This window comes from Miniopterus natalensis, unplaced genomic scaffold, assembly GCF_054644295.1.
Source record: "Miniopterus natalensis isolate mMinNat1 unplaced genomic scaffold, mMinNat1.hap1 Scaffold_60, whole genome shotgun sequence".
NCBI classification, from domain to species: Eukaryota; Metazoa; Chordata; class Mammalia; order Chiroptera; family Miniopteridae; genus Miniopterus; species Miniopterus natalensis.
The window spans coordinates 22,065-43,484 of record NW_028269992.1 but is presented as its reverse complement, the minus strand read 5'-3'; the positions used below and the strand labels follow the sequence as shown (position 1 = coordinate 43,484).

The 21,420-nt window shown below is 53.1% G+C and overlaps 1 long non-coding RNA gene and 1 other non-coding gene across 3 annotated transcripts in view; one reads left to right on the top strand and one right to left on the bottom strand.

The window, feature by feature from the left end:
• Positions 1-505: 505 nt before the first annotated feature.
• The window catches only part of LOC148090299 (uncharacterized), a 37,761-nt gene continuing 16,846 nt past the window's right edge, over positions 506-21,420 (bottom strand). Inside the window, exons 2-3 of one of the 2 annotated variants that reach the window (XR_015713881.1) lie at positions 9,343-9,443; positions 506-534 (exon numbers count right to left, since the gene is read on the bottom strand). This is a non-coding gene — a long non-coding RNA (uncharacterized LOC148090299). Of the gene's footprint in view, positions 535-8,640; positions 8,876-9,342; positions 9,444-21,420 lie in introns of those variants that run through there. The other variant, XR_015713880.1, reaches the window with a different exon arrangement.
• LOC148090300 (5S ribosomal RNA) lies at positions 7,257-7,375 on the top strand. Its single transcript, XR_015713882.1, has one exon. It is a non-coding gene; the product is annotated as a 5S ribosomal RNA (ribosomal RNA).

The following is a 21,420-nucleotide window of genomic DNA, read 5'->3' as shown; positions in this document are numbered from 1 at the left end:
ATTTGTTTAGCTGGGGTGAAATTCACATGACATAATAGTAACCATTTGAAAGGGAACAATTCAGTGGCAGTCACATCGTGCAACTTCCGCCTCTATCTAGTTCCAAAACACAATTATCGCCCAAAGTAAAGCCCTGTACCCACTAAGCAGCTACGCCCCACTCCTTGCCCCCAGCCCCTGTTGGCCACCAGCCTGCTTCCTGTCTCTATGGGTTTACCCACTCTGACATTTCATACAAATGCAATCACACAACATGTGACCTTTTATCTCGTTTTTTTACACCTAGCATAATGGTTTTGAGGCCCACCCATCCTGTGGCGTGTGTCTGTACTTCATTCCTTTTGAAGGCTGAATAATATTCCACTGTATGTGTGGCCCACACGTGGTTTATCCATCCACTTGCTGATGGTCGTGTTCACTTCTGAGCCATCCCTGGTGCTTACATGTACCTGTGATGCCTAGGAGGCATTATGCTAACAGAATTAAGTCAGGCAGAGACAGAAAAGGCCGTACGATCTCACTTAATTGTGGAATCTAAAGAACAAAATAAATGAACAAACACAAAAACAAAAAAATTGAGATAACAATTTCACTTTCTTCTCTTCAATTCTCCAACCTTACCCTGGGATTGCAATCCCTTACCCCACTCTCCTTTCCTTTCCCACGCCATATTTTTAGTTTATTACTTTTGTTGTTTATTGTCTGTCTTCCCAGTGGAGTATAAGCTCTACGAGGCAGAGATTTTCATTCATCCTGATCACTGATGGAGAACAGCACCCAGGACATAGTAAGTGCTCAACAAGCATTCCCTGAAGGAAGGAGTGAATGCAGACACTTTGGTCATAGAGCCCCTTCTTAACTAGATGGGAGCATCTCGAAGCTGCACCGGGACTCCCACACAGGAAAACACAAGCAAAATCCGACCCTGTCAAAAGTGCATCGTTCAACCCTTTGCCTTCCCAAAAATGATTGTGAAAAATTGCTAAGTCTCTGAGGCTGGTCTTGTCCGAGTGGGAATCAAGCAAGGAGTTTCCTAAAGTAATTTATTAGTGAGGTCAACAAACTTACTAACACTGCAACACTTCAGAAAATGACTGAAACTGTAACATTTCACAAATTTACTAAAACTGTAACGTTTCACAAATTCACTAAAACTGTAACGTTTCACAAACTTACAGAAACTGCAACGTTTCGCAAACATACTGAAGCTGCAGCATTCTCCACTGACTCATCCAGTCCCTTGGGTTAGTCCTTGAGCACAATTAGGATCCAGACCTTGAGGCCCAAGACCGACCTTAAAATTAAATGGGCTCCTAGTTCACATTTTGTTCTAATCCTCTGGGAAGCCAACCCCTTGGGGTAAAAATAGGAAAGCAAAGAAAAAGACAGATGTTTAATTTGGTGACTCTTTCTGATGGGAAGCACATCAGAAAGAGGAGAATCACCTCCTGGCGAGTGAGCCCCCCACGACACCACCCGTGTCCGTGTCACAGACAATGAGAACGCGTGGGAGGGGGTGGGAGGGTGGCTGCAACGCTTCAGCTCAGGCAGCCTAAACCTAAACATTGCATATCCTAAGGGGAAAAATCCTCCGTGGTTGTACTGATCCCAAATGCAAAACCGTCCCTCTGTTGGGGCCGGCCGAGCCACCTGGGCGGCAGGACATGGCCGGTGCCGATGGCGCACTCATGCCTCGCCCGCCGCAGATGCCCGGGCGCGCGGGCCACCGGCCTGGTCAGGACACGGAGCCCGGCCCCTTCCCACTCTGTCCCGCCATCAAAACTGCCTCTCTGTGGAGAGGCCGGGCTGTCCGGGGGCCACGTGAGAGCGAAGGAGCGATGAGTGCGGCTGGATGGTGGGGCTGAACCAAGTGGCAGAGCTGGAAAGTGTTTTCCCAGAATGGAAAGTCGGAGAAGGGAGGCGCGCGCTGCGTTGTCGCGGGTCAGCCCCGGCAGGCCCGCACTCTGGCCTCCTCCGCCCGGGATCTGGCGTTTTGCGTGTAGCTCTAACCCCTCTCCCTTTCCCTCTGAGGGCCATCTTCTGGCCTCCCCACATCCCAGGCACTCATGGAGAGAAAGTAGCCCCGTCCCCCCAACGAGCAAGCAAAACCAAAAACCAGGCCAGGCTCTCTTGCACCCCTAAAGTGAGGCTCCCGAAAACTCTTTTGGGGACACGTGGTGAAGTGGGAGCAGCCGAGCCCCTCCGCCGCCCCCTCCCTGCTTCCCTGCTGACAGAGGACCCACATCAGCGTCGCTTTTGCTGTCCTACGGGGCTGGCGCTCTAACCAGCTGGCCACACCGCCGGGCTGTTCACACCGACTGTAACCGAACCACAGAGTCTGTCTGGATTTTGCCAGTTCTCCCTGGAAAGGCCTGAGTTGTTCCAGGGCTGAGTGGCGGGACACAGGCCCAGAAGCCACAGTGCATCTCGAGGCTTATTTTTAACAGTGTCCACCGAAGACTTGCTTGAAGCCACGGCCACCGCTGCTCCTACGGAACATGCTGGGCAGACTCCGCTGCTGTGAGACCCGGGCGCTCGGAAGCTAATCAGCACGGTACCAGATCTGGGGGAAGGAGGCTGATGAGATTAGGGGAAGTCACGTGAGCGTGGGACACGGGGGAAATATGGTGACCCCAAGAGGGGAAAGGGGGAGCACCCTGGGGGACGGCACAATTACCGCCAAGCAGATGACAGGGCCCCCAGAGGAGGCTGCCGGGAGCAGCGGAGGGGCGCCCCGAGCAGCAGAGGGGCCACTGTGCAGGGCGAGAGAAAGGAGACTCCACCTCCTAAATCTCCCACTAGGGTCTAAGTGCCAGCGTGCAGGGCTGCTGGGTGAGTTTCCAGGGGCCAGCGGGAGGAGAAAGCAGCGGCGGAGCCTTGGCCCGGGCGCATCCGTGCAGGTGCCTGTCTCAGCTGCGGGCAGGGAGCTGGCTGCTTTCACTCTGCTCGGGAAACACCCAGAACCCGCCGCATCAGGGCCAGTGAGGAACCTGGGCTAGAGGCACGGCCAGGACACCCCGCCAAACCCTTAGAAAGTCAGGGAAACACTGAGAGCAGGGGTAGGCGCCAGGTGTGGGCACACGCGAGATGATGGTCGGGCTATTTCTCTCTCCAACACCAGGCAGGCGCTCTCCAGCCCATCATGTCAGTGTCATAACTGGCACTTACCAATTTTTAAAAATAACTGTAATAATAATTTCAGCAGAATGAGAGGAAAGAGAGATGAGGAGACTGGAAAACAGGGAAACGTGATACAGTGGGAGCAGCTTTCTCCATCTGACCCATGGCCCTGCCCCCGGCTCCCTCCTGCCCCAACACCCCCCCCCACCTGCGCCTGCCTCCATGCCCTGCCTCCTTCTCGGGTATCTGGAGTCCCGTGCCTGCGGGTTGTGGTGCTGGAGCTTGGAAGCCCAACAAGTGTGGAAAAGCGCCAGTGATCCGCTGCCCAACGATAGCAATACAGCTAACGCGACCGAACTGTGCTCTCAGAAATGGTAAATTTTATGTTATGTGTCTTTCTTTTACCACAACTAAAGCAAAACAAAACCAAGCAGCCCAACAGGACTCTTCCACATTCTTCCCTGAGGAAAACAAGCCATTTCCCAGGGACCTCGGCCCCAAAGGGGTCATTTTCCACAGAGAGTGTGGGGTGGGCAGGGGCCTGAGGCAGAGGAGTTGGGACCTTGGAGGCCACCGCGTCTGTGTGTGTGTGACAGGGACACAGCAAGCAAGGGACAGCAAGCCACGAGCAAGGGCACCCCAGCGGCTGGGCCAGGCAGAAGCCAGCTGCAGCCAGAGGTCTCAACATCTGGGCAAATGCTAATCGAGGCTTTTGTTTCTTGTTTTGTGGAGGAGGCAGGAACCCTGCATCTTCCCTTCCCTCCCCTGGCGCTGACGGGCTCATCAAATGCACAGTTCTCAGTAGCGAGCTCTCCGAGCCGATAGCACCCTGGACGGGAAACAGTAAAGCCATCTTTACACCTTGAGTGAGAAAACATGTCTCCAAACATGTTTTCAAGACACAGCTGCCGATGCTGTTGGCCCTGCTCCACTCTTCTAATCCATCTGGTGGGATGAGCAAAATAAATGGGGTCCATTTTCACTTCATTTCACCCCAACTGAGCACCTTCCCTGGGCTCATGGGCTGTATGAAGGTCAGGGTTTAGCATGGGCTCTTGTCTCCTCCTTGCCCCCTGTCCCCACGAGGACAGAAACTGGCTGTCGCAGGGCCGGGTTCATGGGATGAGACCCATGCAGTCACTCGCTCAGGGCCCCACGCTCAGCAGAGCCTGCGCGTGGTGCGGTGCTTTACCGTGATCGCCTCGAAATCCTTGATGGTTTTTACACGAGGCATCATTTCATTTGCACTGGGCCCCGCAATTACGCAGCCAGTCCTGCTCTTGGTAATGAGACACTCTCGGGGTGTTTGTCCAGTTTTCCACGTGCCAGCCGTGGGGCGCTCGCACTGTCCCCACTTCTACGGCCAGCATCCAAGTTTCTTCCCAGTCCTGACAGTAGACGGCAGGCAAATCATCTCTCAGGTTCAGACCAAGATGCATTTCCCCTGTTAGAAATTACAGTCCCTTTTACAAAGTAGCCAAATGAGTCTGAAATGGGGCACAGCACGTCAGTTCATCGTACTGGAATGACTCCGCTTTAAAGAAAATAAAAGTTCCCTTGCCCGGCCCGAGCGGCTCAGTCAGTTGAGAGTCGTCCTGGGCACAGAAAGGCTGCCAGTTGGACTCCCAGTCGGGGTTCGTGCCTGGATTCGAGGTTAGATCCCCAGTGAAGGCATATACGGAGGGTGGCTGATTGTCGTTGCGATCTCGTGTCAATGGTCCCGTGTGGTCCCTGCGCCCCCCCCCCCCCCCCGCTTTCTCTAAGCATGTCCTTGGGCAAGGATTTAAAAAAATAAAGAAAAGACAATTTCCCAGTGAGTCCCAACACTGCTGGAGTAAGGAAAGGGAAGGCTAACTTGAGAAAAACATGTTCAGTCCTTAAAACTCCTAAACATTTTGGCCCCCATGCAGTATATGCAACCATTTCTGTTCATATTCAGCAAAAGACAACTTCCACCCCTAGGTTCCTGACTCAACAGGAAAACAATGGGAAATCAAGTTACACTCAACACTGCAATGAACCAACCAGCATCCCCAAGAGCCCTCCCTCACCAACCCCAGCCCCTCCCACAGTGGCACTTCGAGTATTGTTGGGAAAACAGCCTTAGCAGTTTCTGTTTCCTAAGGGGTGGGAGTGAGGATCTAAATGAATTCTAATATATTTCAAATATATTCATTATCATGCACGAAAAACGAATTCCCATCCTGCCATTCTCTGAGGAGAGTGACAGGGCCTTGTTTGCGACAGCCTGGGTGTGGGGAGCCACTGTGGCCCCAGGCACAGAGGAGCTGTGTGGGTGAGCTGCAGATGTGTCCCCCTGGTCCCTGGGAGATGTAGGTGAGCTGCTGTGGCCCCAGGACAGTGATGGGTGAGCTGCAGATGTGCTCCCCTGCTCCCAGGGAGATGTGGGGAGCCGCTGTGGCCCCAGGACAGTGATGGGTGAGCTGCAGATGTGCTCCCCTGCTCCCAGGGAGATGTGGGTGAGCCGCTGTGGCCCCAGGAACAGAGGAGCTGTGTGGGTGAGCTGCAGATGTGCTCCCCTGCTCCCAGGGAGATGTAGGTGAGCTGCTGTGGCCCCAGGACAGTGATGGGTGAGCTGCAGATGTGCTCCCCTGCTCCCAGGGAGATGTGGGTGAGCTGCTGTGGCCCCAGGCACAGAGGAGCTGTGTGGGTGAGCTGCAGATGTGTCCCCCTGGTCCCTGGGAGATGTAGGTGAGCTGCTGTGGCCCCAGGACAGTGATGGGTGAGCTGCCGATGTGTCCCCCTGCTCCCAGGGAGATGTGGGGAGCTGCTGTGGCCCCAGGACAGTGATGGGTGAGCTGCAGATGTGCTCCCCTGCTCCCAGGGAGATGTGGGGAGCCGCTGTGGCCCCAGGACAGTGATGGGTGAGCTGCAGATGTGCTCCCCTGCTCCCGGGGAGATGTGGGTGAGCTGCTGTGGCCCCAGGCACAGAGGGGCTGCCTGGGTGAGCTGCAGATGTGCTCTCCTGCTCCCTGACCCAGACCTTGAGGCACCAAGGCGATACTAATTTCGCTTGCGGCCATAAATTCTAGAAAGGCTTATTAGGAAGCTGGCCCCTGTCTGAAGGGTTAAGGGACAGTCAAGCCACATACCAAGCCAAGCACTCAATACTCCCCAAAAAGTTCCTATTAGAAGCCGAGACAAAGGTAGTTACCAAGGTCTGAGCTCCTGCAGGAGGCAGGATGTTTACTCTGAAAGAACATCCATAGGGCCTTGAAGGAATTACTTTGTATGGGGCAAGGGGAAAAAATGCCCGGCGAGGTGGTATTCAGCAAACAAAAAGCGGTGATAGAAACTGAGCTTGGAAAATAAACTCGGGGCTGCAGCAGTCACGAGCTGCAGTCCTCCGGATTCCATCGTTTTCTGTCTGTCTTTTCTCCATCCTCCCCCCTTCCTCAGGACCATGCGAATCTGCTGGCGGGCGCCGGCACCCTGGGCACAGGCAATCATTGTGGAGCTGAATTAGACATTCCCCGAGCAAGTGTGAGGGACATATGTGTGTCCAGTGTGAAAAATGCCACGGGGGCTGAACCCGGTCACACTGCTGATGGACGTAGATGAGGACACGCGAGTCACAGCACTCCCAGAGACCTGCATCCCAGCCACGGAGCGGCTGCATTCAGCAATCGGTCCCTATGCCCGGAAGACCGCAGAATCCCCCTTGGGGGACCCGGTGCCCCGAAAGGCGGGGAACTGCGCGATCCCGCAAGCCGCCCACAGGGGAGGCACCCGGCAGGGGGCCCAGGCAACGCCGTGCTCCCCCCACCCCCCATCCCGAGGCGGCTTGCGGGGGGCCCGGGAGGCCGGGGGCGGTCCCCGCCCTCCGCCACCCGCAAGGGGGCCGCGTCCGGAGCGGGTGGGGAGGGCACCCCCTTGGGCGCCCCCCAGGGCGTCCCTCCCGCAAAAGCGCTGTCGTTCCCCCCCCCCCACCACCGTCCCTGGGCTCGGGAAGGGAAGCGCGCGCCGCCCCGGCAGGGCCCCGCACCGCAGCGGTCTCCGGGGGCCCGGGGAGGCGCGCGGCAGGCGGCGCGGGCGCAGCCGGGGCGTGCGGGGACCCGGGGGCCGCGGAGGGGAGCAGGCGCGGGCTCTTGGGGCGCCGGGAGGCCGCCTCCAGCGTCTACGGCCATACCACCCTGAACGCGCCCGATCTCGTCTGATCTCGGAAGCTAAGCAGGGTCGGGCCTGGTTAGTACTTGGATGGGAGACCGCCTGGGAATACCGGGTGCCGTAGGCTTTTTCTTTGGCCCTCTCTCTCCTTTTCCTTCCTTGCTCTCTTTCCTTTCTCGGCCGCCCCGTGCCGGGCGGCCCGCCGAGCCCCAGCGCGCCCGCGCCCGGGGCCCGCTGCGCGCTCCAGGCCGCCCCGGCCTGTCCTGCCCGCCAGATGTTTCCACGGCCCCCGGGGCGGGGCCCCGGGACCCGCCGCCCGCCCAGCGCAACGCGACCGCTCCGCTCCCCCCGACGCCGCCGGCCCCAAGCCTCCCAGCCCCGGCCGTCTCCCGCCCTTGGCAGAGACCCCCGTGGGCTGTCCCAGGAGCAGGCGGCCCGGGCGCGTTTGGTGCGCCTGGAGAAGGTGTCTGGGAGGGGCGGGGCGGGCGTGGCATCGTCCGGTGGCATCCTCTGGGAACCCGGCTCCCGGATGGGAGCCCCGGCCCCACGATCACTGAAGGGCGCCCCCCGGGATCCACAGGGCACGCCCAGACGGCGTGGCGCCCCGTGGGACTGCGCTATGCCGGGGAAGACCGCAGAGTCCCCCTTGGGGGACCCGGTGCCCCGAAAGGCGGGGAACGGCGTGATCCCGCGCGCCGCCCACCGCGGAGGCACCCGGCAGGGGGCCCAGGCAACGCCGCGCCCCCTGCGGCTTGCGGTGAGGGAACACTTTGCCACCTGGTCGACATGAAACATCTGAGGTCTGTGCTCAATGTGCCCATCCTGAGCATCTGACCCACCCAAGAGGGTGTGTCAATGAGGGGAAATGAGCCTAGTGCTCCAGCTGCCCCCTCACTAACAATGCGTCAGCTCCCAATACACTTTTCAGAAGCATCCTGGCCCATGTTAGTGCCCACTGAGCACTGGGTGAGAATCCTGACTATGACAGACTGGCAGTGAGTGCTACATGGGGCAGTGGGAAGCACAGAATGCACACCTCTGTCTCTGGTCCAGCAGTTGGGACGCATGGCCAAACAGCCCTTTGTTCACTTGGCTAGGGGAAATCCCCAGCAGGGCCCATCCCTGGGGCAGGCAGGGTCACTCTCCTTGGATGTGTGATGAAGACCGAAGGAGCAGCAGGGCCCTGGCTTCCTGAGGACAGGCTGGGCTGGTTTGGGGAGGAAAGGTACCCACCCACCCCATTCACCCCACAGCCTAGAAGAAGCTAAGTGCCAGCGGATGGATCCGCATGAAATCCAGAGACGTGCTCAATCTGCCAGCCCTGCACCCCATTCTGCAGCAGCCCAGACACCACCACTGTGTATTGTGACTGGGCCTCCTTCCTCTGAAACTGCCCCCTGCCTGCTCATGGACCAAACAGAAACTCTTCCTCTTAATCAGGAGAGAGAGGTTGAAAATTTTCAGAGAATCTTTAAGGGACAAACTACCAAAGCCACATCCTGCACAGTCCCTGCTTCCCTCACACCCTCTTCTCTTTCCAGATCTCCACCTAGCTCTACCTTCATGAGCTTCTTCCAGATTGCTGGGTTGTCTTCCTTACACAGTTTTTTCATTGACTGTGCTCCTCCTGAGGGGAGGGACAGAGGAGAGACATGTTTAGGAATGATAGGTGAGGGGCATTAAGGGCAAATTCCTTTTGACAATCTAAAGTTTCAAAGTCCCGGGGTGAGGGTCTTCATGGGTTCCTCTGAGCAGGAAGGTCTCTGTGGGACTGGGGCAGGGCTCTCATGTTGGTCAACTGGGCCCCCATTCCCATTGCTATTGAGCAGTTTTGACCAGTTCTTGTTTCAGCTGGGCATAGGGTTCTGGTGCTGGAAACACTTGCAAATCTGCACCTTTTCTCAATGCAGTCTCTGACATTTAAGGAAACAGACTCCTGAAACACAGTTGGTGGCCTGAGGTCCCAGGGAGGCTTAGACACTCCACGCACCAACCCAGTCCCTGTCCCCAGGGTTGGCTGCCTCCCAGGAGGTAAGGGGACATTGGGAGACATATGGAAGACACCCAGTCCTCTGATGGAAGAGGCCCACACACCTGGAAACTTCTCTCCATGTCTTCTTTAGGCGATGGACATTCATGCTCTCCAGACCCGACAAGATGGCATGTAGGGAGAAGTTCTCCAGGGTTCTGCACTCCTGGGAAGGGGAGAGATGGGCTGTGAGGTGGTGAGCTGGAGCTCTAGCTTCAGTCCCCCTCAATAGATACCCCCTCCTGGGTGAGGCAGATGCTCAGGGTGGGCATGTTTAAGACCCAAAGACCAAAACTCACAGAGAGCAAGTCTTAGCACAAGCCAAGGAAAGAGCTAAGTAGGAAGTGAACCCCATCACTGAGACCTGAGAGTCAAGGTCAGCATGCCCCTGGCAGAGAGGACCTAGAGACTGTGTTGGGGCTCAGGCCTCAGTCCTGAGGGTTGACAAAGCAGTAGAGGCCTTTTCCAAGATTCCACATAGAGACTCCACTGGGCCTCCTATCACATACCTTGGCCACCTTAACCCAGTGCTCCACCACTTTGGCCCTGTCCTGGGCCATCATGCTTGGGTGCTCAAGGCAGATAGTCATAACACAGATGGCCACACGATTGAACTGTATGATGGTGGCACGGACATTTGGTTCCAGCTGCTCATTGCCAGGATTTTCTCACTGGGACCAGATAGAGCCCAGGTATTGGTAAAGAAGCACCTCTGGGAACAGTCCTTGGGAGAAAGGGAAGTGTCACCCAGCCCGGCAATACCCCGGCTCAAGGTCCCCAACCTCCAGCAGGAGTCACTGGTCAAGACTGAAACTCAAGAACCTGGGGATGTGGCCTGAGCCTTGGAGTACCTGGGATTCATTCTCTGTCCACCGAGGGTACCCCGCACTGGATGACCAAGGGCCCAAGACCTGCCTCCAGCCTTTCCTCAGTCCAAACTCCAGGATGTGACTCATGTCTGCTCACCAAGGGGCATCTTGCAGGATCTGATCACCCCTATGGCCCAAATCCCTATTCAGTGCACATTCTTCTGTGGCAGCAACAACCATGAACTGTTCGTTCTCCTTTGTAGTTAAGTACACATCAGGTGCCTAATAAGTGCTGAAGCCACCGAGCCTCATGGGCACAGAGATGGGGGACCCATGTGCATGGCTGACCACAATGAGCTCTATACCATCCAGGCCCCAACCAGCTTTCTGTGTGACTGCCCTCATCTAATCTGCACAGCCACTCTGTGCAGATCTTGTGAGTGTCCATCTCATGTCCGCAGGTGGACAGAGAAGGCTTGGGGGTTGAGAAAATTGTCCAGGACCCATGGGTGCCAAGTGGGAGAGCTGGAATTTGGATCCAGATCATAGGAGTACAGAGAAGGGAAAGGCAGTCCGGGCAGCTAAGGACAGAGGGAAGGCCTCTCCCACCTCACCCGGAGAGCTCCCCCATAGCTGCATCCATAGCTGTCAGTGGCTCTGCCACCAGTCCTGGAGGGACAGTCAGGATATTATCCTTCTCCTCCCTTAACTGGTGCTTAGTGGTCACAGCCCAGGGGTAGTCGGATGCTGGGGATGGCACTGGCTTTATTCTTAGAATTATATCAAAGCTCGTGGTCAAGATGGCTCCAGCCCAAGAGCTGGCCCTGGGGCTGAAAGTGAGGTTGGTGCTTGCTCCAGATCAGGAAGGGTTGATGTGGGTGACTCTGGCTGCAGTGTGAGCACAGCTGGATCAGGCTCTAGCCCTGCAGCAGGCCTTTTCTCTGGCTCTGGAGTGCTCTGAAGCTCTGGAGGTGGTTCTGGAGCAGGTTAGAAAGACTGGTTCACCCACATGCCTCACTGTCCCGTGCCTTCCAAGAGCCAGGAAAGATTCCACTGACTTTGAGGGTCCTCCAGCCCATAAAACCTGGACTCCACAACCCCCAGATCATCTTCCCAAACTGCAGTCCCCTCACCTTCCAGCTCTGCCCCAGTGGGCTCAAGATGCTCCAGCTCTACCCAAAGACTTTGGAGGAGGTGCACCAGGTGTAGGGCAGGGTGTTTCACCCACACAAAAGCCTGGTTCAGTATGACCCAGGGGAAATGTAGGGGTTGGCTGAACCCGATCCAGCCAAGTTCCCATCACAGAAGAAATGGCCTTGCAGAGTCAGGTAGGCAGCAGAGTCAGATTCCTGGTCTTTCCTTCCACACTGCCCTCCCATGGAACCCTTGTTTGGGACTGAGCCTCTATGGCTGTTCCTGCCCATCCAGACACCAGCCCCATGCCACCTTCGACCCCTGTGTGGCTGTCATGAGAATAGCAGGAATGGTGATCCAGCAGGTTTAACACAGAGTCTGTGAGTCTTCCTCCCACTGACAGCTGGGCTGAAGGTCCTGTACACAGCCCAGCCCAGCCCTCTGTGTACCTGGACATCTGGCTGAGGACTGAGACAGACATGTGAGCAGCCTGCACATCACAGTTTTGTTCTGAGCCTGGCCATGGCCATCAGGAGAGATGCATGTGAAGAGGAGCAGGCAGAGCTGGATGGGTCTGTGGTGGGGATAGGATTCTAGGGGACAATTCATTCCAGCCTTGCCTCTGGTGCTAGGGGGATTGCGACCCATCCACTTTTCTCTTTGACCCCTGTCCTCCTGGAGTAGAAGCCTCAAGACCTCAGCCCTCCCCTGGGAATCAGCAAATGTGTAAAATTAGGGCTCTGTCAGGGCCCATTCACCCTAAGCCTCCAGCCTGTAGTCACAGGAGGCCTCCTTCTGGACCCGCAGACCACTCACTTTATGACTTGGTCCTGTGGTGTGTCACCCTGGTCATTATATGGCCCTTTATCTCCACATGCAGTGAACACCCTGATTACATCAGATCTGATGGATGGTGGACAGGACCTGTGAATGATGGGCAATGTGATTGTCTGACTCGCTGACTTGAATTGATACTCAGGGATTGTGTCTGTTTCATTCACTGAGTTAGGCTAAGTGTCTCCAAAAGTGCCTGCTGGTAGTAAGAGCCTAATATACATTGTCCTGCAAATTAACTCCAACCAGAACCATCCCAGATATCTGAGTGGGCCCGGGGCCCCTTGTCATCTCTCCCCAGAGATCCCTAATCTGCCTACACCAAGGACCAGAACAGAGGCCAGCTAGGTGAAATCTCAAACTGCTTGGCAGGCTGTTTTCCATCAGGCTGCTGATGGGAGAGTCAGGGGACTTTCACAGGACAGAGAAAAATAATTACCACAAACAACCGCAGCACTCCCAGCAGCCCTTTCTGCTGAGCCAGGCAGCAGGTAAGACTGGCTATGGTTTGTCCCCAAAGTAGTCCCTACAAGAACCTTATGAAGTTTCTCCTCTACCACCCCACTTTTCAGTGGAGCAAACTGAGGCTCAGACAGTACGGTGACATTTTCAAGACACACAGCTAACTGTGGGCAGACTCACTAGTGTGCAGAAGAGGGAGCATGCGCTCACCTAGTAAACAGCTCACCCAGGAACCATTGGGCTCTAGAGAGGTCTGGGTACATGAACATGAACCTGCAGATGTGGGGGGGATTCCATCTTGGAAACCTGGTACTGTGGATGACGCCACCTTCTCCAGGGTGCCTTCTTGGAGGGTCTGCATCCTGAAGGCCTCATTTTTTTTTTTTTTAAATATATCTTTATTGATTTCAGAGAGAGGAAAGGGGAGGGAGAGAGAGAGAGATAGAAACATCAATGATGAGAGAGTCATTGATTAAGCCCGCAACCCAGGCATGTGCCCTGACTGGGAATCGAACCCCGATCGCCTGGATCCCAGGTCGACGCTCAACCGCTGAGCCACACCTGGCTGGGCCTGAAGGCCTCATGTAGGTTAAAAGTTAACTCAGCCACATACTGGGTGGGACAAGGAGGGACATCCAGTCAAATGCACCACTGTGAATCCCAGTAGGATTGAGGTCTGGAACTCACCCAGGAAGTCCCAGCCCCTTAAGGGCAGGTGCAAGAGGAGGGACAGCAATGCCCAGGTTGAACGAGGTTCTAGGTTTTCAAAATACTACTTAAGTTTGCTGGGGGTGGGGGGGGGGGGCGGGAGTGATGTTCATACAATTGTTAGCTTCTAGGCATGTTTTCTTTTTTTTGGCTGAGGAATATCAGACCTCCTTGTATTAATAGTCCTTATGAAGAGCATTGTCCCCATGAGTCCTCAAGAAACATTCCCATTATAGAGATGAGAACACAGAGGCTTGCGGATGTCAATTGTCTCCTCAAGGTCATGCAGCTAAGAAGTGATAACTGTCCTGTATGACATTCCCTCTCAGCTACCTGAGACTTATCTGCTCCTGACATAGATGGAAAGTGTCTAGGTATCTTGTCCTTCCCCAGTTTGGGGACAGCGTACACTGTAGACATGGCCTATGAAAACCATTGACCTCAAAGAAGACACTTATGTTTGTTCCTTTTACACTAAAGGGCATCTTGAGACCCTTTAGTGTAAAAGGGCCCCAGTATGGAGGCTCCAGATTCTGCAAAGGGGCAAATGCCTGGAGACTCCAGACTGGAGAAAGGTGATCATGAGGAATCTGAGCAGATGACCCAAGAAGGAACAAATTCATGTGACCTATGCAAAGCTGACAGGTGAGTCAAAGTACCAGTGAGGCAACTGTCAAAGAAGGAACACTGCAATGGCCTTGGAGAATTGTTATCGTATAGGTAAATATTTCAGTGAGTGAGAAACCCAAGGGCCAGGCTGGGAGCAAGGCAGCGGCCATCATCAGAAACTGCTGTTGGCAGCATCACTGCTACAGCCCTTTGGATTTGGAATCTGCCTGCAGCTGTGCAAGTTTTACATGTGCCTGTCCTTCCATCAGCAGGGGGGCGACTATCTCCAGAGGAGGATACTATACATTGTGGTCTGAATTGTGTCCCCCAAATTCTATGATTTTGGAATCCATGGAACTTCAGAATGGGACTGCATTTAAGTTTTAGTCTTTAAAAAGGTAATCAAGGTTAAATGAGTTCAGTGGTGTGGGCCTTAGTCAAATATGACCATAGTCCTTTGAAAAGGAGAGGAGGACTCATGGAAGCACAGAGGGGAGTCCATGTGACACAGAGAGAGAAGATGGCCATCTATAAGCCAAGGACAGACCCCTCAGGAGAAATAGCCCTTAGCTCTAACTTCCAGCCCCTGGAGTTGTGAGAAAATGAATGTCTGCTGTTCACTCCACCCAGTGTGGTCCTGTGTTACGGCAGCCCAAGCACCTTATACTGTCCACTGGGACACACTTAAGTGTTCCCAGCAGCACTGCTGACATGGCCTCTGAACTGCATTAGGGCAATGTCCACAGCACTGAAAAGCTGCATCACTGTGACAAGTGACCTCTGTTACTGCACCAGGTCTGCAAGGACAGTGGAGCTGACTGCTCCACAGGATACCTGGGGTGGGTAGTTAAAAGAAGAAAAACAGCCCAGCCAGAATGGCTCAGTGGTTGAGCATCAACCTAGGATACAGGAGATCATGGTTCAACTCCCAGTCAGGTCACATGCTGAGATTGCAGGCTCCATCCCGAGGTGAGGGTGTGCAGGAGGCAGCCGATCAATGGCTCTCTCATTATTGATGTTTCTATCTCTCTCTCTCTCCCTTCCTCTCTCTGAAATCAGTAAAGATATATTTTTTTAAAAAAAGAAAACAGCATCGTGCAAATGCGCTCATGGTCTACTGTGAAGTGAAACATATTCTTTTTTCTAATATTCCTACAAGTATGTGAGAAGTGATTTTTTTCTCTTCCATGTAGCTGGAGGGAGGACTGGAGGTCTGGGCTCCTTTGTCATGGGACTGTGGACACTGTAGTGGGAAGGCTCTAGGAGGGCACTGGGGAAGACCCCAGATGTGAATCTGGGTTCTTGGTTTTCCCTGGTCATTTTGGGGTCCTTGGTGTGGAGATCAATCTGGGCCAGTTCTCACCTCAGACCAGCACTTGAAGGGGTTGTGGGCCTGTTGCGCCTGCACCCTGACCCAGTAGGTGGTGTAGTGGGGCCTGTGGTCCAGTACCTTGATGATGTTCTCCTGGGAGCTCTGCAAAGACAGAGCGGACACTGAGCCAGGAGGCATCAGGATCCTCCAGCCCATCCGTGGTCCTGTGGAACGGCAGCCCTGGCAAACTACCACAGTGTGTTAGGACACAGTGAGGGTGCTCCCGGCAGCCCTGCTGCACTAGCAAGAACTGAATCACATCAAGGTCTAACAGCAGTGAAAGGCTGGGCACTGAGGAAAATTCCCTTCTTTATGGGATGTGAGGGCAGTGAGGCCCCAGCTCCTGACCTGGCCTCCTACACTGGTTGGCCATGCTCTCTGAGATGACAAGCGGCAGAGAAATGTATCCAATACCTTAATCCCTTCCCATTTGTTTAAATACACAGCATTTGTCAGTGTGATGATGTGTGAGGCTCGGAGAAGGTCTCCAAGGAAAGTCAAGCTGGGACTGGTCCACAGGATACATGGGGCTGGGAGTTAATCAATGAAATGATTAAAAGGCAAAGACAGCAAAAGATGTTTTCTCTATGATCCCAACAAATACTTGAAGACTGGAATTCTAGCCTACCAGGAACTGGTGGGAAGTGTTGGAAGTAAAGATTTCTTTGGGAGTGGGCCTGTAAAATTTTGAGGCCCCAGATTTGAGTCTGGGTTCTGGTCTCAACCCAGTCACCTGGGCCCCCTCTCACCTTAGACCGGCAGGAGAACGTTTTCCTGGCCCGGTCCTCTTGTCCTTTATACAGGCTCCTGGCATAAGTTAACACGTCAGTCAGCCCCTGTATAACGTCTTCATTGGAGGTCTACAGAGTCAGGGCCCAGTCCCAGACCAGGGGCATCAAGGGCCTCCCTGGGCACTGTCACTGGGGGAGATGCCCACCACAAATGCTCCTCCCCAGATCAGGCACAGAGGACCATCTGCAAAGACCTCCAGGCAGGGAAGGAACACGATGAACCCTGGAGGACTCCATAGTAACAAGTGGATAAAGGAGCTTGGTCCCCAGCACTCAACTTCCCTTCCTGTAAGCCATGACCTGGGCCATGAACATGACAGACCCTCCAGGCTTCTGATACCTAACAACCTACTGCCCAGGATGAGCCCCCTCACCCCACGCTTTCCCTCACTACACCCAGCACACACACATACTCAGGAGGAGAGGTAAGAGGTATAGAGCTGCCAAGGTGGGACCCCATTTGGGGTCTGGCCTGGATGGGCCTACCTTAGGCTGCCCTCTGTTACCAGATGGTGCCTCGGGCCAGAGGGCAAGGGTTGTCCACGGTGGCATTTGCACCAATTTCTACAGCAACAGAAACATCTCTCACTTCAGGATTTTTTCTGCCCAGAGCCACAGAAGCATGGGAAGCAAAAGAGAGACATCCTAGTCTCCTGACCACCTCCAGTCAAGTGATCTGGAAAGGCAGTTGTCTCTAGAATGTGGGTAGCTGGTTACCAGAGTTCTAAGTTCTATTGGGGGCCTGTCACCAAGGAAGTGAGGTCACCCCTCAAGGTTCTGGGACCTGGACCCTTTCCTCCAATCAGAGCCACCGAAAGCTCCTCTGGGCTTCTGAACACTCATCTTCCTCGCCCATGACATGTCTAGACCTGCACACCAGCACCTAACCCAGCCATCCCACAGCTTCCTTGGGATGGACCAGGGCTCCGGCTAGGAGGAGAAAGCTGAGCTCGTAGCTCCTTTTCTCCCAAGATCGTGTCCTGGGGAAGCCTCTGTGCCTCTCAGGGCCTCATCAACCTCCCAACCAGCACAATGAAAATGACGCTAAACACCATTTCCCAAGGACACTATCAGGTATGGATGACATAACGTCCCTAACATCTGTGGGCTGCTCTCCCATGAATCTGCTGCACAAGTGTAGAGGTGGAAGAAGTACAAGAATAAGGGGGACCCCAGGTGAATCCTGCGCAAAACATGCCTCTGGTCTTGGGAGAGTCACTACCCACTTTGGCCTCATTTTCAAGTCTGCATCTTTAAGGATTTGAAATGACAGGAAATTCAAATATTGTCATTCACTGGCGTAAAATCTTCCAGGGGTCTCTACTTAGGCTCAGAACCAGACCAAGTGCCTCATGCAGGTCCATGTGGTAGGAGCCTTCACAGTGGCTTCTAGTGATTCCAGCCTCTGGGTGGGAACATTCTCTTGTATCTGCTAAGGGCTCAGTAACTGGCTCCTGAACAACGTAGAGTACAGCCCAGGTGATGGGATGTCAGGTCCTGACACTTCTCTCATACTCTCATCCTTGAGTTCCCTTCCTTTTTCTTGGCCTCTATTTCACTTTCTCTTCGTATGTGTCTCTCTGTCTCTCTGTCTTTGTCTGTCATATCTCTGAAACAGGGAGAGAAAGAGCCCATGGTTTGAGCTGCCCTATGTAGATGCCCCATAGGAGAGAACCAAGGGAAGGCCCAGGCCAGCAGGCAGGAACCCAGGCTCTCAGTCCAAACTGCACCCTGATGAACAGCAGGTGAATGACTTTGGGAAGAAGCCTCTCCCCAATTGAGCTGAAGTTCAAACCCATCTCCTGCCTCACAGAGACCTTGAGGCAGAGGAACCCAGCCAAACTGTGCCCAGATGTGTGGTCCACAGCAGTTATGAGGTGCTAATATTTGTACTTTACAAGCGCAAGGTTTGAGAGCAGTATTATTTGTGCCTCGGTTTCCACATCTGACACTCAGAAATAATAAAAACCTTACCCTCTCTGAGGTTATGGAGAGTGTTAAAAATTAATGTTTCAAAAGCGATGGGAACACCTGGCATATCACAAGGGTGGTGTCTACATGTTAAAATTAGTTTAAACATTCTTCCAGTGTCTGTAGGAGCCCAAGGGTTGTGACTAGCACCTGGCCTAAGGTTGGAAGCACTCCTCAACATATGATGAATACATGAACAGGTCACACTTTGGAAGGCCTTGCAAATGTCCCCTCCTGGCTTCACATTGCCCATGTGAACAGCTCGGTCAGACCACAGATCTGTGCCTGTCTGTTAATGGTTTGAGGCCAGAACTTCTCAGGGTCTTGGGGACTTCTGGGGAATGATGGGACCCCCTGGGTGGGGGTGGAGGTGGTCATCAGGGTCAGCCAAGCCTTCTCTGGGGGAGGGCAGGAGCACTGAGCTGAGGACAAAACCTGCCCCAGCCCTGGAAACCAAGAAAGGGCGCAGACACTGCCCAGGAGGCTCGGGAAGAACAGGCAGAAGCCAGGAGGAGACTCTTGGGGTCCATTTCACTGGCTGCTCCTGCCGCATGGAAGGGCCTGGGCAGAGATATTTAAATGACTCCTTTTGACGCTAGAAATTCAACTTTTGTTTAAAACTATACATGTGCTGCCCAGCCAGGTGTGGCTCAGCTGTTGACCATTGGCCTAGGATCCAGGAGATTGCGGTTCTATTCCCAGTCAGGGCACATGCACGGATTATGGACTTGATCCCCAGTTGGAGGCCTGCAGGAGGCAGCCAATCACTGACTCTCTTATCATTGATGTTTCTATCTCTCTCGTCCTCTCTCTGAAATCAATAAAGATGTATTTTTTAAAAATAATAAAAATAAAACTATACATGTGCCTAATATTTAAATTAGCTGAGTGAAAGCTGCAGGGCTATCTGGGGAGTGAGGAGAAGGTCCTCATCTCCCAGGAACAGCTGGAGCTCTGTTCCTGGTTCCCAGACCTGGATGGTTATCTGCGGGCTGGGAATCTGCAGCCCTGCAGGAGCAAACCTCAGCCTCCAAGGAAGGAGCCAAAAACAGGGGACAGTGGGGAGGGAGCTGCCAGCCCCTTTACCCTCCCAAACCTAAACTACCTGCTCCCACAGTATTACTAAGCCCTAAAAGGAGGGGAATTCGGATACACTCCAGGACCGAATGCATGCATCTTGACGACACTATGCTAAGGGAAATGACCCCACCACAAAAGGACAAATACAGATAATCCCACTTCCATGGCATCCTGTTTGCGTCATAGTCCCAGGCATGGAAAGTGGAAGGGAAGCTTCCAGAGGACACTAGGAGAGGGGACAAGGACTTAGTGTTTCCATTTTGCAAGATGAAAAGAGTTGTGGAGGTGGGGGTCCTGATGGCTGCACAGCAGTGTGAATATACTTCAGACCAGTGAATTGTAGATGTAAAAATGACTAAGATGGTCAGTTTTGTGTTACGTGTATTGTACCCCAATTATTATTTTTTAAATATGTTTTTGTTGATTTCATAGAGAGGAAGAGAGAGGAAGAGAGAGCTAGAAACGTCAGTGATGAGAAAGAGTCATTGATCAGCTGCTTCCTGTACACCCCCTGCTGGGGATCTAGCCTGCAAGTTAGGCATGTGCCCTGGATCAAATGTTCGTGCTCAAACACTGAGCCATGCAGGCTGGGCCACTATTATTATCACTTTTTAATTTATCTTTATTGCTAAAGTATTACAGGTGTCCCACTTTTTCCCCCATTGACCCCCTCCACATCGCTCACAATCCCACCCCCCAGGCCTTCACTCCATTATTGTCTGTGTGTTCATGAGTTATGCATATACTCAAATAACTTCTTTAGTTAATCTCTTCCCACCTCCCAACCCCGTCCCTATTCCATCTGAGATATGACCATCAGCTGCATGCTTCAATGTCTCTTGGTCTATTTTGTTTGTCAGATTCTTTTGTTCATTACCTTCTTAAAGAAGACACTTCAACATTTCATATAATACTGGTTTGGTGGTGATGAACTCCTTTAGCTTTTTCTTATCTGTGAAGCTCTTTATCTGACCTTCAGCTCTAAATGATAGCTTTGTTGTAGGTTCTTGCTTTTCATCATTTTGAATATTTCTTGCCACTCCCTTTTGGCCTGCAAAGTTTCGGTTGAGAAATCAGGTGACAATCTTATGGGAGCTCCCTTGTAGGGAACTAACTGCTTTTCTCCTGCTGCTTTTAAGATTCTCTTTGCCTTTAAGCTTTAGCATTTTCCTTATGTGTCTCGGTGTGGGCCTCTTTGGGTTCCTCTTGTTTGGGACCCTCTGTGCTTCCTGGACTTGTAAGTCTATTTCTTTCCCCAGGTAGGGGAAGTTTTCTGTAATTATTTTTTCAAATAGCTTATCAATTTCTTGCTCTCTTTTCTCTTCTTCTGGCACCCCAATAATACAAATGTTGGACCTCTTGAAGTTGCCCCAGAGGCTCCTTATACAATCTTCATATTTCTGGATTCTTTTTTCTTTGCTCTTCTGGTTGGGTGTTTCTTGTTCTCTCTGTTCCAAATTGCTGATTTGATTCTGAGCGTCCTCTACTCTACTGTTGATTCCCTATAAATTATTCTTCATTTCAGTTCATATAGCCTTAATTTCATATTGTTCAGTTCAAATAGATCAGTTGTTTTCGCAATACTCTAACTAATATGGTTGAGAATCCTTATAAACAAAATTCTGAACTCTGTATCTGTTAGCTTGCTTGGATTTATTTCATTAAGTTCCTTTTCTAGAGATTTCTTCTGTCCTCTCCTTTGTGACATGTTTCTTTGCCTCCACATTTTGGCTGCTTCCAGGTGTTTGTTTCTATGTATTAGGTAGAGCTGTTATGTCTCCTGGAACTTGTGGAGTGGCTTTGTGTAGGAGGTGTCCTGTAGGGTCCAGTCACCTGAGCTGTGCCTTCTAGGTGCTCCCCTGCGTGGGTTGTGTGCACTGTCCTGTTGTAGTTGAGCCTTGGTTGCTGTTGGCATCACTGGGAGGAATTGACCCCCAGGCCAATCAGCTGTGAGGACCAGCTGCAACTACAGCCAAAGATCTGCTATACTGGAGACACCCCTATGGAGAAGGATTTACTTCAGGGGGGCTTTGGTGTTCACCAAGTGCACCCCTTGAGTGTCACTCGTGGATGTGGTAGGGTTGTAATCCAGCATGGTTGAGTCTGACCACTGTCTCTGAGGCTTTCTGGGGGGCTGCCAAGTCAGCCTCTGACAGTGCCTTGCCCAGGGCTACCCAGCATGAGCTACACAGCAAACTGTAGTTGGCTGCTATTTGTGCTGGGCTTGGTGTTGTCCAGGAAAGGCCAAGCTATGAGCCAATGCAGGCTGCCACTAGTGCCAGGCCTGGGGCCCCTTATCAAGACATATGAGGCACATTGATGCTTGTTTGCGAGACTTTAGAAAAATCCTAAGCATAAGGCTTGAGAGGTCAC